Source organism: Euprymna scolopes, chromosome 22, assembly GCF_053919585.1.
Source record: "Euprymna scolopes isolate OS-2025 chromosome 22, ASM5391958v1, whole genome shotgun sequence".
Lineage (NCBI taxonomy): Eukaryota > Metazoa > Mollusca > Cephalopoda > Sepiida > Sepiolidae > Euprymna > Euprymna scolopes.
The window spans coordinates 4,197,513-4,217,697 of NC_136503.1; the positions used below are offsets into that span (position 1 = coordinate 4,197,513).

General features: G+C 38.9%; 1 protein-coding gene across 1 annotated transcript in view; it reads left to right on the forward strand.

The window, feature by feature from the left end:
• LOC145243852 (beta-1,3-galactosyltransferase 5-like) overlaps positions 1–1,057 on the forward strand; it is a 79,941-nt gene extending 78,884 nt beyond the window's left edge. The window contains exon 2 of the mRNA XM_080106887.1: positions 1–1,057. This exon is cut by the window's left edge and continues 1,679 nt beyond it. The gene's annotated coding sequence lies outside the window, so the exon portion shown is untranslated.
• The last annotated feature ends 19,128 nt before the right edge of the window (positions 1,058–20,185 follow it).

The following is a 20,185-nucleotide window of genomic DNA, read 5'->3' on the forward strand; positions in this document are numbered from 1 at the left end:
CATGACGTACCTGCTTCATTAAATTACTTGCGTTTAATGTGGTTCTGCTTTATCCCCGACTAATAAGTCTCCTTTTTATTGACTTCACATTTTTTTTAAAGCTAAAAGGGGCTTTCCTGTTAATACAAAATGCATCGACATCCATAGTTTCTGTATCCGATAACAAAATATCGAGGGCTTTTTTTTCTTCCGTGATTATGACGGAAAATCTGTAAGACGCATGAAAAGTTTTATCATACAAACTTGGCTAAAGAAAATGTTAACATATCATACTCTGCGATTAATGAGGTTCCATTTTACCCATTGTTTAAAGCAATCTCTTCTCCATGATATACGATTTTTTTTTTGTTTTTTTGCCTGAAAGTGACCATCGATATTAAAGACTGATGTGTGTATGTAATGAAAACTAAAAACCTTTGAACATTTACACACATTCATGTACTCGTTTTAACAACGTCCACGTTCGACCATTGATTGGCAATGATTTACCAGACTATTATAGGCAGATTTTTATGGTGACCAACAGGCTGATGTCTTTCTTCATTAAAAAAAACTTATCAAAACAACCTGCACATGATCTCATAACAGAGGATCTCAATAATTAAGATCTGTTGTGACAACCTTATTGATGACAACGTTTATAGACCAAGGCAACGCTTCTAGAATGTTCCATTAAAATTGTTTTAAAAGAGAGGGCGACAAAAATAATTTACTCAACTTTTTTGTAAAACTCGCATTAAGATTTTTTTTTTTTTTACTAAACGTGAAATCTGGTCACGATCTCCGTCCCAGAAAAAAAAAACTAACAACTGTCAAGATTCAACAAAATCTATTAAAGTCAATTTTAAGAATTCTTTTTAATGTGAACTAAAATTCGACTGCAGCAAAATACACAAATGCATATTTTGCTAAATAAACATTTTTTTGTACATAGTTTTTTAATACAAATTAACCGTTAAAACGCTGAAATCTTTTCGCTACTCCATTTCACAAGGTCACACAACACAAATAAAAAAATTAATACTACAATGAATAAATCATCATTTATTCCAAATGATTAATCTTGTCTGAAGTTTTTTTAATCATTGATTTTTTTTTCCTTTGAAGCTTTGTACATTTTATTCATTCTTAAAAAAATGCGATTTGTTATTTTGTGTATGAATTTCTCAAACGCATATCCGATTATAATCCTAACCCTGACAATGCGAAAACAATTTCATGAATAAATGTTGCCTTTCTAATATGATATGCATTGATTTGCGTATCAATGAAGCTTTGCCTCCAAAAAGACGATATAAAAACCGGAAGTAGAGTTCTTGGAATCGAATTGAACAGGTGAACTTTAAAATGTCATTCGAACGCTGACAAAAATGCTTTTTTTATTACTAGCCTGGGTGCCCGGCGTTGCCCGGGTGTTTGGAGGTGTGTGTTGAGCAGAAAAACACAAAAGTGGTAGTAGGCATGCAGGCTCGAACCTGTACCGTGAAGAAGAAAAAGAACGTAAAAAAACGTATTTGCCGTTTGAAAAGGTTTAAATTAAGGCTAGTCAATTGAAAAGAAGGTATGACTTTCGAAAATATCAGCGAAAAAAGTGCCCAATTGAGATTGAAGGAATTAATGTTTTTAGCCAATTTTTCGATAATTGTTGTCCGAAGGGTCGAGCTTCAAAACGATACCGATCTCGTGGAAATCCGTCGCTTCTGTCGAAAGTTTTAGGCAGACATATAAACAAACATACATACATTTCAACAAACAGGTGAGATTTATATTATAGAAGATTACAGCCTTATTTTAAATGATTCATACCGTTTGAATGAATTTCTTTATTCATTTATTTTTTCTCTCATTTGAAATTTAATTTTTTATGCGATTTGTTAGGATATTATTTCGTGTCCGTGGTTTTTCAAACGCACGTTCGAATATATCAGGACAGCAGCAACACTTTGAGCAACAATATATGCTAGTCCGTAGCAAAATTGCCTCTATTTGATATTACTCTGTATCAAAGTTCAATGGCATCCCTATCTAAGTATTCATAATATATAACCTGTCTATATGAACGGCCAATGAGTTTCTTTTATTCATAATTAGTTTGTATTTAGAGCTGGTCAAGATTGCCCGTGTTCACTCGCTTATAATATGACACCCCTTTGTTCAGTTGAGCCCCTTTTATTCTGAATTAATAGGATTTCTGTTTACTCGGGATTAAGATGATCCATATTGATCCCCTGTTATGGGAGTCCTCTATATCTACACATAATGGAGTCTAACCTTATCCATAATTATTAAGGTTCCTAGTGATGCATGGTTACTGCAGTTCCTATTTATTAAATGGGAATATTACAACCTCTATTCACTATTAATGAGGTCCCTATTTATACAAATCTAATGGAATTTCTACTTGACACGGACAGTGGAGTTCCGGTAAAATTTTATTTTAATAGTTTCAAATATTATACGGCGGCCAAACGTTAAAGAAACAGAAGCATAGAGAAAAATATAGAACCTACTCAAAATGCGGTAGGAATCGGAACACAGCAAATATTATATATGATAAAAATGTATCAGATTGCAGGCCTCTCAGGTTCTTTTTTGCGCTGATCATTTAAATAATTTCTCTTCTAGAAAAGGGATTAGAAAATTGGTTTTAGTAGTGCTCTGACTGTCTCTTTACTTAAAGAACTGCTTAGTATCTTAGAGATTCATGATTCAAGGTGACAAAAGAGCAGATAGAATTCCAAATAGGTTTTATTCTTTTCCACTCTTCACAAACCAAGTGATTGCTCTCATTGCAGGGGGGGACCTTCACACACCTATGTTTATACTATCTTTTATTCACTGTTTTATATTTGCATGTAAATTATCTTTTTTTTTTTTTTTTTTTTTTTTTTTTACATATCGCCATTTATTAAGGCCCGGAAGCCACTCAGGGATAAGGGTTATTGCAAGTACATTACGTTAGTGTGGAGATTTGATGAAGTGTTTACTTAAGGGGGCGGTTCATTAGGAATTTGTTAACATTGGACTTGAAGACATCCAAGTTGTAGTCAGGTGGGAAGCAGGCAGACGGAACAGTTCCACAAGCATCTGTCACATGTTTGTTTGTACATACATTATGCCTTTTAGTTTGTACTTACGTTATCACCTTTCACACACATTTTTGCTGTACGTTATCGCCCATGAAAACTATTTCTGATCGTACGTACGTTATCGCCTTTCACACATCTATATTCGTGCATGTTATCACTTTTCACATACATTTTTTACACTTATATATATATATATATATATATATATATATATATATATATACTAGCAAAAGTATCCGTCGTTGACTGGGTTCAAAAACAGCCTACAGAAAATGGACTCTGATTTATAAAAGTATGATAGGTTATGAAAAGGAAAACCAAAGCAAAATATGATGAAAGTAAAAATAAAATAGATAAACCCCATAATTTATTATACCATACCTGTTTACACTGAAATACTTATCACAATATTCTGTGGATCTATATTAAAAAAAAACTTGTTAAACTTTGTGACACATTTCCATTCTATGGAGGTCAGGCGCGAACGAACACCCCATAATTTTATTATACCATATTTCTTCAAACTGAAATATAATTATCAAAGTATACTTACGCAGATAGATATGAAAAGTCTTTATTAAAGTTTGTGCTTATTTCCATTCTATGGAGGTCAGGCGCGAACGCAGACGCCACAATTTTATTATACCAACCCTATTTAAGTTAAAACATACTTATCAAAGTATTCTTATGTACATCTATATCAAAAACACTTGTAAACGTTTTTTTAATTTTTTTTATTTCCATACTTTGTGGACCAGGCGCGAACGCAGCCCTTACGATTTTAATGAACCACCGTTCTGCCAGATCAAACATACCCATTCCTGTGTCTCGATACATCTATCATTATGTGATCAGTTTTTTTAAATAGTCAACCATATAGTAGCCTATTTGTGACCAGATACACACACAAAAACACACACACATTCAGCTTTATATTATAGATATCACTTTTGAATAACACCGAACGTAATCCCATTATTAATTGCTGAGAGTTTAGGGTTTGGAGGGGTTCTATAGTTGAAAAAAGAAAGAAATTGTATAGGGAATAGGAGAAAAAGAAATAATCTCAGCGGATACCCATAAGTTCCAAATTATGGGTATACTCTGTTTACACAGATGGTTGGCGCAAATTAATGGGTACTCCCTCGAGAATTTAAGTGAGTTCTCGAGTGCGCTCTGTGCAAAACCGAGAGTTTCATCAGTGTATCCGTCAGTGCAGATTTGGCACTGTAATATACAATTTCCTTTTTTTCTTCTTCTTTTTACCCCCGCTATTAATTTATGGTCTTTTGACCACGTTTTTAAACGATGTTTTCTCCCCGTTACCAGCGTTAATCTTGATAAGGGTTGACTGGAAGACGTCTCGATAGAGTTTTTGTTTCTGCCCCACCCATTATTTATCCCTTTTATCTAATTTATATTTGTAAAAGATACAAAATTTCTCCTAAGCCATAATTGTATTTTGGTCTTCTTTTTGAAAGGTTCTGTTCATGTTTAAACTGTAGAAAGAAAAAAAAACATTAAACCCTCAGCAATTAATTATGGCACTACGTCCGGTGTTATTAAAGTGATATAAAATTATCCATAAAAATCTTTGTGTGTGTTTAAATGAGAAGAATCCCTAAAGCAAGGTTTTCAAACTTTTCATTATGACTTAAAAGCCCATATTGTTCATTGAGACAGAGACAAATTCTGCTACGATGTTCATTTATTTAAGAAAATTTGTATATTTCTGATATTTCGTGGTTTTCAACTTGAAAATAAAGCAAATAATACTCAATTTTTATTGAATGAGATTGATGAGCTTGTTTTTTTTTTTTTGTTTTTTTTTTCTCCAACACGATCTCGGTCCCCTATTAGACAAAACAAACAGTAGCCAACATTCAAGTCTGTTATTCTTACTGATTTCCCCCTTTTTTTCTCTCGACTCCCTACTTTATTTTGCTTTTTCTCCTTAAATTGCATGTGTCACAACCTCTTTTTGATCAAACAATATTGTCACCACGTCTCTTTTATACACAAGACTAGTAGGGCGCCTAGCGGTGCCCAGTCCTACAATACGCTTAAATATATTTTAATTTATGCAGATTGCATATGTCTTATCATACAATCAATCCTCTATTATATATTACGAGGAATAATTTGCCCGGTGGACCAATTTTTAAAAAATAAAAATGATAATGTTATCAAATTCCGTCTGTGTTTGTTTACAATATCACATCAGCTGATAGTTGATCTTGACGATAGGAAAGTCACTTTTGATTAATGTTTAGTTTTTAAGATATTCAAAGGAAGAAATGATTTGCAGCGATTTTAAATGGTACTTCTTTTTATCGTAAATTGAACTCATTAATAAAAAAAAATGAGGTGCATTCGAGCTGAATATGGGATCATTCGATTTGTAGTTGAATACTCTACCACTTAGCTATATCTCCAGACTATAGGAAATCTTTGTTTTATTAGAAATTATTTACTGAAATTTTATCTCTTCGCAGGTGTAACTAAAAATATTCCTCTGTAAAAATTATTTTTTTATCTATAAGAGAGAAAAGACTATTTTTAAGATTGTTGTTTTTGTTTTTTTTTTATTTTTGATACATACCGTATGAATTTTTGTACAAAACAAAAAAAAGCACTGTCAGATATATAACTTACCTTTATGTGAAATTTGCAAAAGATAGGTTCAACCATTTCGGAACATATAAGGAAGGAATTTACAAACACACAGTGATTTTCTATGATAGTAAAGATAGATATGTTGCTAGCCTCTTTCTGCGCTATCGTTATGTTCATGGTAGGTTCTCGACTGACCTTCAGTCCTTCTCCTCCTAAAACATTAACAAAGAACTAAATACAACGTAGCAAATAACTTTTCTTTCTGTAAAAAAAAAAAAAAAAAAAAAAACTGAATGTCCATTAAAAAAGTTTATTTCTTATAACATTTCATCCACGGGACAAGATATCACGTGTCTACTTCCAAACAACTACAGCATGGTCGTCTTCAAATGAACAAATACTTTTCTAATCGTCCCCGAAGAACATAAAGTCCTATTAAGTAATTGTTTTCCCATTCCACCAATTATCTTCAATCCTCGCATGGCGGCAATCATGATCTAACTCCTGGATTACGATGCGTTTCTTAAAGAGGACCAAATTCTTTATATGGAACAATTAAATGGTTGCAGACATTTTTTTTTTTTTTTTTTACTGGAAACTAAACGTGCAAAGAGTGTCAGGATGTTCTTGAAAAAATAAATTAATAAAGAATGCAGCAATTTTCGATTACTCAAAAACAAAATGGTTGTAAACACGAAAATATAAAAACAGGAACGACTAACGAACAAATATAATTTAAAATTTGAAATTAATGTTTTTCATATTTATTTTAGTAATCACCTTGTTAGTGCTCCGTGAAAGACCTTTGCCCTGCTCAAGAGCTCTATGGTATCCTGAAGTTTGGGAAACGCTGGTCTAACCAATAATCCTTCTTATATCCTCGAGTGGCTCAACACCTTGATAAACTGAACCATCAGTAAGAATGCACGTTTCTTGTTAACCAGACCTCTCTCGCAGGTGTTCCATAGAACTTTTTATTTCCAGTCTTGAAAAATAGCTCTTATTACTTCAGTATAGTTGATCATTAAATTAGCAATTTAACCAAACCGTAATAAAATTAAGATTACATTTGCTTGTATAAATATCAGTTTAAATATAATTGTTTACATTGATCCAGGGGAATTAAAATCAAGAACAATTCAAAATTTCCCCTTTTTTATAATCTAAAATATTGTGAGAAAGGAAGTTTGTAGTATTTAATCGGATATAACGTAAGACATTTAACAAAAAGAGAGCATAGTGAGTACAATTAAAGAGTTCAGATGGAGTTGCTGAACTGATCACATGTATTAGAAATGATTTAACACAGCGTTAAGTAATAAAGTTAAAATAAGTCTCTTTCGATTTCTCTATTCCCAATTTTCATCTCAGAATTTACTGAACAATTATGGACAATAAATTATTCATCTTCTTGAATCGTTTTGTTGACCTAATTAAACAATGCAAGAAAAACGACCTGGCCTTAGTTCTCGGAATTACACATCGTCGAAAGGTGATATCCTAGTGCCTATTTTATAAGAATTTCAATGGCAAGTGTTCTGAGGAACTTCGAGCATTAGTATCCCCAGCGCTGACAATACTCTGGACAAACCTGACAAACAGCAAAATCCCGCCCCTACCATATAGAGATCGCCATATGTCGTAAAGCCTTTTACTCTAATAGCTTTTCCCTCTGACTGCTGCACTTTGGAATTCCCTTTTTTTTTCTTCTTTTTTTTATTACATTTTCACCCCAAACAAGGCAAATTGCCACTGTGGTGTAGGGGGCTACTATCAGGGGCAGCAACTACTGGGGCACTATGTTGAGATTTGGGCAGCAAGATGTCGGTTCACGTTACACTTGAACTTCTGCATGTCAGTACAGTTGGGGAAGCAGGGACCTGGAATGGAATTCCAGAGTCTAGCGGTTCTGGGGAAGAAACTACTGGAGTAGAAAGATCTTGTACATCTAGAGATCTCTACTGTGTGGGGTGGGATTTAGCTGCCTGTCGGGTTTGTCGAGGGTGTCTACGTCGTGGGGGCACAAGTGTCTGCAGTTCGTCAGAGCATTCACCATTAAAATACTTCTAGAACAGGCAGAGGGATGCAACGTTTCGTCGATGGGACAGAGGCTGAAGCGTAGATGCCAGTTCAGGGCCTATCAGGTTCGCGACTCTTTTTTTAACCTTGTCTAGGAGCGAGAGACTAGTAGCAGATGCACCAGCCCAAATGTGACAGCAATACTCCATACATGGGCGAATCGTGGCCTTATAGAGGTACAGGATACTTTCAGGTGTCAGTAGTTTTCTAGCACGGTAGAGAGAGCCTACCTTTTTCGCAGCGGCCCTGGCAATGTTTTCAATATAATTGTTCCAGCTCATGTTTCCTGTGAACGTTAGGCCAAGCAGTTTGAAAGATGTACTCTCAGACAGGGAGTCACTGGCCATTGCTATTGGTGGCAGAGAAGGTTTCTTGTAATTATTAAAGGAAACCAGTTTAGTCTTGGCAGCATTGAATGTGACCATCCATTTTTGTCCCCCATTCCACTACAGATTGGAGGTCATCCTCTAGTGTTTTTGCCATTTCTTTAGTTATGTGTTCATTTGTTTTCCTGTCATGCCTGTTATAGAGTGTGGTGTCATCAGCATATATACCCATCTCAGAGGCAGTTTTGTTGGGGGGGGTCATTAATAAATATTAGGAACAATAGAGGTCCAAGGATAGACCCCTGGTGCACTCCCGCATTTATGTCACACTGTTTAGATGTACGACCGTCGAGGACAACCTGGATTTTTCTCTTATCTAAGAAGGATTTAATTATGTTAAATATTCTACCAGTGATACCGTATGATTTAATTTTCCTGAGGAGACCCTCATGCCATACCCTGTCAAAAGCCTTAGATATATCTAGAGCTACCGCTCTGCCCTCCCCTGCTTTGTCCAGCGAATAGTATATACGTTCAGAGAGTGCAGTGAGGATGTCTGCTGTGGAATGGGCTTGTCTAAATACATATTGTTTGTCAGTTAGAAGTTTAGCATCTGTAAGGTGACGGGCTAGAGCATGGTTAATTAGTTAAATCTGCGGTGTCCATGCTGCCTTTGAGCAATGGCAGTTGCGCAAGTAGTGGTAAACCATTGGGGCTTGCTATAAAATTTCCGCATGAGAACATGTGCTTCAATTGCTGTTTTGAACCATTCAGTGGTCTCATTTGCGCACTGTTCAGCAGGAAGAGAAAATATATTTCCCCATGGGGTATCTCTGATAAGATCTCTGATGGCTTCCCAGTAAGACTTTATAATATCTCGTTGTTTTGAGCACTGGCTCTTCAGTTTTGGGTCTAGAGTTTAGGGCGATTTCGACCATTATCACTGCATGATCAGCGTTCCCGAGTGGGCTGTCAGCATTTGTTATATAATCCTCGGGAACTGTAGTCAGAAACAGATCTAGAAGTGATGCATGTTGTTCTTGCTGGTCAGGGAAACGGGTGGGAAACGTAACAATTTGTGATAGGGAGTGAGATAGTGAAGCTATGAGTTGTGCTGCCCGCTGCATCTGTGTAAGTAGAGAATCCAAGCCAGTTTTTGTGGTGAACATTAAAGTGCCCAAATACATGTACTTGTGCGCTAGTGTCGAGGGAGAGTGCTGTGTCTATGCTGTCAGAGACTTTGTTTATTATGGTGCAGTCCTGAGTCGAGCGAGAGCGGTAGAGAAAATAAAAGTAGCTAATGTTATGTTGTATGTTTAGTCTAAAGGACATAAAGGCTTGATCATCCGTTTCTAGGTTTGTTTCTCTAGTCAAGGGGAGGGTGTTACGAATGTAGACTCCAAGTCCGTGCATATGTCTGTGTCCTTATGGCAGAGTGGGAGATAGCCAGGCATGTTAAAGTAGTTTGAGGGGATTGAGGAGTGTAGGTTAGTCTCGCTTAGTGCTAAGATATCAGGGGTATTTGTTAGGAGAAATGCTTCAACATCAGCTAAATTAGTTCTTAACCAACGGATGTTAGTGAATGCAAGCATCAAGGGGGAAGCAAGCTGGATTTGTTAGTCCCTAGGCCTGGTTTAAGCTTTTTTTTTTATTGTACTGCCATGTTTTTAAAGTTCGGTAAGGTCGAGCTGAACAAGAGGTTATGCAGGGTATCAGACTGACTGTACTGACATGCAGAAATTCAAGTGTAACGTGAACAGACATCTCGTTGCTCGACTCCATAATTAGTATCCCTGCAAATCTAATCCCAACCAGTATCCCCTCACGACTAAGTGGCCCTGTGCCTTGTTTGAGGTGAAACGTCAGTAAAAAAGAAATTAATGCAAGAAAAATGCTGAAAAGTTTTATTGCAGTTCAACGACATCGCCTTAGTCTTCAGAATAACACAGGCGCGCATCTGACTTGAGTGATTGAAATAGTAACTAGCAGGACCCGTTAACCGGCGTTGCCCGGTGGTAGCATGCACCCCCTCCCCTCCACCTAAAAGTTTAAAATACGGCCGTTGTTTTGTTGTTGAACAACCCCAAACCTCCTCATGTTAAAAATGGCTTTCAGAATAGACACCCGAATTTAGTTGCCTGGGGGTGGGCTTGTCACAAAATTTGCTGGAAAGTTCAGGGTATGGTTTAGGGTAAAGTTCAGGGCGAGGTATTTTTCTTGGCAAGACTGGACTTATGGTGGCAAAAAAACTATCGAACCCTGCGTCCATTAAAGGGAACTAAATTCCTGTAGTCACCTGTTCGTTACCAAGTATAAATTTAAACCGTATTTAAGAAAGTGACCATTTTAAGTAAGCTGTAAAAGTAAACATTATAAACAGGACGATTTATTTAAACAACAAACAAAAGTGAAATAGGAAGAAACACTATATTTTTGTTTTAGACATATTTGCGTTTCCCAAAAACTAATGGGAAAGAAGTAATCGAAGCCTTTTATATGAAAACTTTTTAAAAATGAAAAAATACAATAATTATCCGCAGAATTCAGAAGCTAACGTGCAGTGAAGATTGTAGAAGGAGTTGCGAGGAAAGGAAACGCTTTAACCTACTGCCCAACGAGTAACGTACGACGAAATGACTTCTTTAAACAATCACTGAAAGTGACTCGTTCAGTGGACATCAATAAGTCGTGTAATGTAAACAGAAGTAGAATTAAACCAACATTTTAGTTTTGTTGGACAATGTTTACAAAATTTAATGATAAAACAAAGCACCTGCAATATTTGTTTTCGAGAATGATATCTATGTAGAAAGTAAACCTATATTTTTTAATAATCAACGTCTCAAATATTAAATGTACTAAAGTCGAGAAAAGAAACTGGCCTAATCAGTTGTTTTATTTTTTAAATAAGTGTATAATAGGTACCTCCAACGCGTGCCACAGTTTTAACCCCCCCCCCCGTATGTAACGCTATGTAACTGTAATTTAATATTATCATCCTATCTTTTTTACCATTTAAAAGAAGTTTTAAATAAACTGCTAATATTGTTTGTAAATTTTTTACAGCATACAAAAATAATGAAAACGCGAGACAAAAATCGTGTTTACATTATCGACGCTTTAACCAACGTTCTTATGTAGTGGTGTTTGTGAAGCCAATGACATGCCCATATTTAAAATATCTAGAAAAAAATCAAATAAGTCATATTTTCCTGGAATTTTCGATATTTATTCATTATAAACTTACATAATAAACGTATGTTTCGTTAAATATATTAGAGGGAATATTTTATTCTAAGTGTTATACTCCCCCCCCCCATATTTTATGTTACCGAAACTAAATAAAATAAATGTATGTTCATGAGAATTTCAATATTTTTACAGCTGAAAAGATGGTTAGAGCTGCCGACTGTCAATGCGACGGTTGTAGGTTCAATCCACGGCTGGGGAAAGGTGTTTGTCTAGCCGCACTGATGAGTTGTGGTACAACGAAACAGTACTGTATGTGGATGACAATTACAGCCCGCCTCTTTGGGTTGAGCACTTTGTAAATATATTTTCACCTGACGCGTATTTAAAGCGATTAAGCGAAGCCCACTATTAATTTGTTTGTAAACAAGCTGATGGTTCGATGCGACGGGAGGGTGTGTAGTTAATACACACTCTAGGAGAAACTAGGCACTGATTGGTAGCCGAATGGTGAGAGCCGCCGACTGTCAATGCGACGGTTGTAGGTTCAATCCACGGCTGGGGAAAGGTGTTTGTCTAGCCGCACTGATGAGTTGTGATACAACGAAACAGTACTGTATGTTAAAAAAATAAACAGATTTTTTTTTTTTTAATTTCTCGGTAATATAATTTTTTTACAACAAAAAAAAACAGAATTCTAAAAAAATATAATTATTTTAAAATATCGTGACACTCGATTTTAACCCGAAAAAAAAAACTATTTACAAATAGCGTGATCTCAAAAATACTAAAGTTTGGTTTAATTTGCCTATTGAACTTTAAATGGGTTACATTTAACCACGTTATTGAAAACGTGCGATTATATTTTAATTTAATTTTATACACGTCGAAAAAAAGAAATAATACAAGAGTAAGTTTTTTAACAGTTGGGTACTTACGTATTTTGATTGTGATGCACACAGGGCCTTTGAGCGTGTAGTGTTGTAGCTTAGTGAATGTGTAGAGTGCTTAGCTGCTTGGCTTTCAGGTGCTTTGCTCCTCTTGCTTCCAGCTGTAACCGCCACCTATACTCGCAAGAGTGAAGGGGAGGCAGTTTAGTAAGCCCTGCCCACTGGTGGTTAGAGCGTCTCACTGGTCAAGACTCGCATGCCACCTCCTCGTGGTACATCACGGTTTAACTGGGTACCTTGCGGCCCCAGGCTAAGTGTATGTGGGATCTCGGAGTAGTCTGGAGCCCCAGAGGTGTTGAGTGCATGGCCCTCCGGCGTGAGGACACGCCCTGGCTTACACCAATCCAGACCCCAGCTATGTGGTCAAATAGCAAAATGTCATCTCGGCAGCAGGAGTTGGCAGTCATGGTATGAGCGCAGCTGATATATTTTTCAACCACCGGTCTCCCATGGCGGATCACTGAGCGGATGAATCAAGAACGATCAACGGTCAGGGATCAACACCCAGTTAGCGGGTACTGCGGGGCAACCTACCACTGCTCCAGCTGTCGCACTCCTGTGCTCCGCTGGGGTCCGCAATGTTGGGTCCAGAGGTGGATGTTCTGTTCTGGGCATGCACTCATCCACTATTTCCCTGCCCCGGCGCTTGACGTTTCAGGCAACTACTATGGATATGTCAAGAATAAATTCTCAGCGACTGGCAATTCGGGAGCCCCCTGCAGTCGGGGGTGCTGTCGTTGCTCGGCAGGGCCCGCGTTCTAGGCAGGCGCGCCCCGGTCGACATCCTGCTACTGCCTCCCCACTACACCTGGCCTGCTGGAATGTCCGCTCCCTTGGGGTGACTTCCTCTCTTGACAGTTTTCATCCTCGGAAGTCTGCTGTTATCGACCTGGAATTACTCCGGTTGGGGGTGGATGTCTCAGCACTAGGCGAGACATGGCTCACTGGAAATGGCTCCATACGTGAAGCTAACTTCACATTTTACTGGACTGGCTACCCTGACTTGGAGAGACCAAAACATGGAGTGGGTTTTGCCATCTGCAACAAGCTGCTCAGCTTTGTCGAAACTCCCGTCGCCATCTCTCCCAGATTAATGTCACTACAGCTACACACCACCTCTGGTCCAGTGTCCCTATTGTCTGCCTACGCCCCAACCCTCACCTCGCCGGATGACCAGAAAGATGCTTTCTATCTCCAGCTGAGTGAGACCCTCTCCAAAATCGACCGCGGTCACCGCATAATCATCCTGGGTGATCTCAACGCTCGAGTAGGCAGTAACACCAATGCCTGGCCTGATGTCCTGGGTCCTCACGGAGTGGGCTCTATGAATGAAAATGGACAGCGTCTTCTGGAACTCTGTGCTACACACAGGCTGTGCATCCCATCAACCTTCTTTAAGGGCTCACCGTGGTCGAAGATGACATGGCAACACCCACGCTCTAAGCGCTGGCACCAGCTGGACCATGTGATCACTCAAAAGAAGCACCTCCAGGATATCATCCACTGCAGGACAATGCACTCTGCGGACTGTGACACAGACCACTCACTTGTGCGCTGTAAGCTTAAACTAAAGCCAAAGAAAATCCACCTGTCTTGCTCAAAACCACTTTCAACGCTCAATGTTCTTGCTACTAAGTCCAAGGAGAAATGCCAACATTTTCAAGCTTCAATACAATCCACCTTTGGCCAGTCTGCACCCCCTCAGGATGCTGCCTCTGCCTGGCTGCGGATTCGTGACACTGTTGGAGTTTGCGCACTCTCCAGTTTTGGTAGACGTACAGTAAAGCAGCCGGACTGGTTCAGACACCACGCGGACACACTCCATCAAGCACTAGCAGAAAAGCGAGCGGCAAGACTGGCTGTGAGGCAGGACCCCTCTCCTCAAGCTACTAGCCTCTGGAAGCAGAGCCGCTCAAAAGTGCAGCGCCTAACTCGAGAGGCTAAACACAACTATTGGAGTGACATCTCCAAGCGTGCTGAAGACTGCTCTGCCACCGGCAACACCGGTGGCATGTACCAAGCTCTGAAAGAGGCTCTAGGTCCTCCTGTGAAGAAATCATCTCCTTTGCGATCTCTGACCGGAGAACTACTCACCAATCCTGATGATCAGCTTGACCGTTGGGTGGAGCACTACAGCTCACTGTATGCTCAACCTGTAGCAGCTAGTGAGGCTGCTATAATAGCTGCTGTTCCCCAACTACCAGTCCTCCATGAGCTAGATTACGACATCACCATCGATGAAGTACACAAGACCATCAAGCTACTGAGGAACAACAAAGCCCCCGGCGTGGATGGGCTACCTTCAGAAATCTTCAGATGCGGTGGTGACTCACTAACTGAGGAACTCCATCATCTCTTCTCAATCTGCTGGAATGAAGGTACTATTCCCGATGAACTTCGTAACGCCAACATAGTTACCCTGTATAAGAACAAAGGGTTTCGCTGCGACTGCAACAACTACCGTGGCATATCTCTACTTTCCCAGCCTGGAAAGATCTATGCCCGCTTAGTCCTGCCACGTCTCCAGATTATTGCCAACAGAATTCTTCCTGAGAGTCAATGTGGCTTTCGACCTGGCCGCTCTACCACTGACATGATCTTTTCTGTTCGTCAGATCCAGGAGAAATGCATTGAGCAAGGCCGTCCTCTCTATGCAGTTTTCGTTGACTTGACGAAGGCCTTTGATTATGTTAGCAGATCAGGGCTATTTCTAGTCCTCCGTCTACTGGGCTGCCCTCCCAAACTCCTGAAAACCATACAAGAATTTCACGATCAGATGAAGGCTACAGTACAGTTTGAGGGCTCTCGTTCTAAAGAGTTCCCCATCTCTTGTGGTGTCAAGCAAGGCTGCGTGTTAGCTCCTACTCTGTTCGGAATATATTTCTCAGCTGTTCTGCGCCGAGCCTTCCCAAACCCAACTGGAGTGCTCCTTCACACTCGCAGTACTGGAGGCCTATTCAACCTGGCCAGGCTACGCTCAAAAACTATGGTTAACCGCGTACAGATCCGTGAACTCCTGTACGCTGATGATGCTGCCTTCATCGCCAACTCGGAGGTTGAGCTTCAGGCAATGTGCTCCTCCTTTGCTTCTGCCTGCGAGGAGTTTGGTCTCAAAATCAGCCTAGGCAAGACGGTGGTCTTTGCCCAGCCTGCTGGGCTTTCACCCATAATAACCGTAAACAATCATGTACTGTCAAACGTCACCAAGTTCACTTACTTGGGTTCTACAGTTGATAACACCAACAGTCTTGATTGTGAACTGGACTCCCGCATTGGAAAGGCATCAACAACTTTCGGCAGGCTTAGTGAGAGAGTCTGGAAGAACAAGTCCCTCTCGCTACACCTAAAGATCAAGGTTTACGAGGCCTGCATCCTCAGCACTCTCCTGTATGGCAGTGAGACTTGGTGCACCTACCGCCGACACGAACACCGTCTGAACGCCTTCCACTTCCGATGCCTGCGCACAATTCTTGGATTCACATGGAAGGATCATGTACCAAACACAGCTATCCTCTCCACGACCAAGAGTACTGACATGTACACAGTGCTGCGCATCCGTCGCTTACGTTGGGCTGGCCACACCTGCCGCATGGACGACAGCCGGCTACCAAAAGCACTTCTCTTTGGAGAGATAGCTGATGCCCCTCGCTGTGCTGGCAGGCCACGCCTCCGCTACAAGGATGTCCTGAAACGTGACCTCCAGGTCTTCGGCATCCCTCACAACACTTGGGAAACCTCTGCCGGCAACCGAGCAAAGTGGCAAGCTGCTATAAGATCTGGTGCCAAAAGATCCTGCCAGCAATACACAGACTTCCTGAACTGTAGAAGACTGAAGCGCCTTGCCAATCGTCGTCCTCGACGTTAAGGGCCTTTGTTGTTGTTGTTGTACTTACGTATTTTTTGTTCCGCGCTGAAATAATGTTATTTTGAAAGCCATTCTTTATATGCGGAGGGTGTTTTGTAACTAATTTGTGTTTCTGCCTTTTCAGCTGCATATGATGGCAGATGGTATCGCGCTCTGCCATCATATGCATTCCAGATCAATATCTAATTTAAAATTTGGTGTTTATGCGCGAATTTGTAAATAGTGTTTTCAGGTTAAATTTGTACGAGCCTTTTTCAAGTCTCACACAAAACACACATTCATATTTCAAGCTGTCATATACATACGCGCACACAAACATACGCGCCCACGTCCACACATGTACACTTATTCACGTTCGCGTACATACACTCACAGTCACGTATATATACACACACGCTTACGTATACACATGTACTCACACACGCGAACACGAACACAGCACATGGACGACGTCACTTCCGCTTTCTAAGGAAATACACATGCGCAAAATACACTCTGGAAACGAGTATAAAAACAAGGCGATAAGCTGTTTCTAATCCTCTTTAGAACCAACTCTCAACGAGAGAGGTTGGGCTAACAGCCGCCGCCGCTTCGGCGCGCGCGCACGCGCACCTCACGCCCACTTCCTACTATGTATGGGGCACGAGCTAAAGACTGTATGTATACATTCTCACTCTTTCTCTCTCTATCTACTACTGGCCACTAAGAACACCTTCGCGTAGCTGCCTACTAACTGATGACAACTCTAATATTCTCTTCCTTGCCTACACGCTGGATTCTCATTTCCACTACCACACTCACTTCAATTCTCACGCGCGAACAAACAATAATGACCCGAACTTGAGATGAAAACACATTTCCTATTCTTGCTACAACACTAGTCCTGCAACGGACATTGGTTACATACGCGCGGACATGTTATAACTAAAACATTCATTTCTTTCAACAGCAAATAAACGACATTTATCTTATCCATTAATTGAGTCTTTGTTTCCTTCAATTCCCATTCGTTTCATTATTTTTTGTAACGGGATTTATATATCCTAGTCCCCTACAAATTCACGTTTCATGCTATTTTTTATTATTATAATCGTAATGCGGAAGAATAGCGACAAAACGTCCCCCCCTCCCCAAGGTTTAAATGACTTTGTAAATAAAAACATTATTATTTCAGCACAGTACTAAAAATATATGCTGAACGCTTGTACTTATTACTTATTTATAAACACACACACATACACACACACACACACACACGTACTCATTTTAAGATTTAGATACTTCTGCAGTTTAAAGCTTGTCTTTCTGTGGGTCTCGCTGTCAACGCCCGACGAACGACGGAAACCGCCGGATTATACCGTAACTAATCTGTGCTTCCACCTAAAAATGTAATAGCAATAATAAAAAAAATATCGTGAAACATGAATTTAATGCATAAACACCAAAAATATACTTGTTCACTAATTCCAAGAAATCAAACTTTTATTACGATACAAATAACCGTTGACATAAAAAATAACTATAACAGAAAAATTTATGTAATTATTACGGTAAGTTTTATTTGTTTTATTTTCTTTCTTTTTTATGGGTTCGTTTATTGAATTCTATTCGCTCGGTATAATCCGGCGGTTTCCGTCGTCCGCCGGGCGTTGTCGAGTAAGACTGACGTAAATATATAACGGAATGAAAAAAAATCTGATTTGTTCTTGGTCAAATTATACGACAAATAAGTGATAAACCAAGGTTTGGGGGGGGGGTCCGAACGTAACAAATGCAATATACAAAAGTATAAATATATAATTGTAACAACAATAAAGTCTGCGTAAGAAAATATAAGAAAAGTTCGTATTGTAAGCAACATTGTATTTTTATATAGTAAAAAAAGTTATAATAATTAGAAGGTGCGAATGGTCAAAACTGGAAAAAGTATTTTAGTAAAAAGGTAATTTGTTATTACTTTAGTAAAAACAGGGGAAATTTATCTTTTCTGGTAATGATAAAATTAAAGTTCGTTTCATTTTTTTTTTCTTCGAGTTTCCGAAATTTGTAGTTGAGGTATTTAATCAGAAATGATTGTCTAAAATAATAAGTGACATCTTTTTTTTTAATCTCTGAGTGGGGTTCTTTTTTAATGAGGTTTCGCGCATTTCGGAATGGCAGAATATGTACTTGTCAGTCAATGAGATTGTATTAAATGTAAGGAAGGGGTAGATAAAAGGAAAGGTTATGGTGTGTGTATAAGTATATGAGCCAGAGAATTAGGGCGAACCCCCATATATTACCCTAATGCAGGAAACATTCCGGTGTCGAGTAGTAGTGGGAGTAGCACTTTTTTTTCTTTAGAAGGAAAAAACAGCTATTTCCATTGTATATCTGTGCGATCGTGATGATATCACTCATAGGATTAAATGTAATATTACGAATTAATGTGTCTAAAATGCCGTTCTATAGTTTAATAAGGTAATGATTAATAGTTTAAACCTAATAAATTTGTATGTGTCATCTGTTGTTGTAAACATACGGTATTTTGGTCCGGGGGGGGCTCTTTATATATATATATATATAGAGAGAGAGAGAGAGAAAGAGAGGGGGGATAAAGAAGTAACGATTGTGAAGAGTCAACTTGATGACAATCCCGAACTATGTAATGGATTCTTATTTAAAGTTCGGGATTCTCATATAGGTAATGTTGTTTTTAAAGCCATTTAATTTTTAGCAATTTATTTTTAAATTCAGTCTTTAATACATCGCCATTGTCGTTGAATTTTAAAAGATCTCTTTTAAATGATTTGTTTTGCAGAAATTAAATACTTCCAAATTCCTTTAAGATTTTAAAGCGTTAAAAAATCTGTGAGGTTGCTCGGGCGTTTATTTCTTTCTGTATCGAAAACCAAATGTTTTATAAACATCCCAAATAACCACTTGGTTATGATATTAGTGTAAACTTATTATTCTTTTTGTTCAAAACTTAAAAGTAACACTGTATGGTGTATCTTCATTTTTTTTTTCATACCAATGTCGGTCTTCATCAGGGCTCTATTCTAGCTCCAATACTGTTTCTTTATGTAAATGAATTTGGAGAGAATATTATTTAGGTTACGCCAGTATGTTGAAAATTGATATTGCTGTGCAGGTTCGTTTGTGCAAGAAGAGTTCAAGGGTTAAGTTGCTAACATATGTCAAACTTTGTAGCTGATATCGATGATAGCACCGGAAATAGGTTAATCGGGTTCGTGTAAAAGATAATGTGAAATGAGAGGAAGATATCTTTTCTTTCGCATGCAAGTCAATCTGGTTTCGATTTGGGACGCAGCCGAAAAGGTTAAGATTTTGCAAAGATGCGTAGAAGAAAAAGACGTAAAGAAGAGTCGGCCAACAAAAGATACGGAACGGCTGTAACGTGATCGACTTCAGGGAGCGATTTTCTCCCCATTGGGGAGGTTGAGACCCCCGGGACCTGCGAAAGACTGAGTAAATATGCTAAAATTATTTAAATTATCCCCTTACGACAGCGGTTATCAAAAAGATTTGAATTAGAAGATTCAGATATATATTTTGTTTCATTGTCAAAGCCAGAAATATATTTGTTATTTGAAAAATAGACGACAGGAAATGTTAGAATAATGACGATGACATTCGTCTGCCCTGAGGAGCACCGGGCCAGGTGTTCTGAGTTTTAGGCAAGAAAAATTGACAGCCGTTGACCCTCTAAGGTCATGGGAACAGATATCATTTTTGGTCCCAGATTACAAAACGCAATTTAGATTATAAAGCCCCATATAGTACCATGATCTGATTGGCTGAGTGGATTTTCCACTCCGACCCGACCCAAAATATATAAGGCCAATGCCGCTCGAAATTAACCAGATTTGCGCGAAATCTCGAGATAATAACCAGCTCCCAACGCCTGACCCCCTCTCTATTCCGCCTGAGTGCCATCTACGAAGAACAGAGATTTGAGACTTTAAAAACGTGCTAAGAACTGTCTTCAAAAATGTGCTGAAAACTGAAGTGTACATATCTGTAAAAAGTTTGTAATTTTTGTGTAATTGATTTTTAGTAGAATAGTAA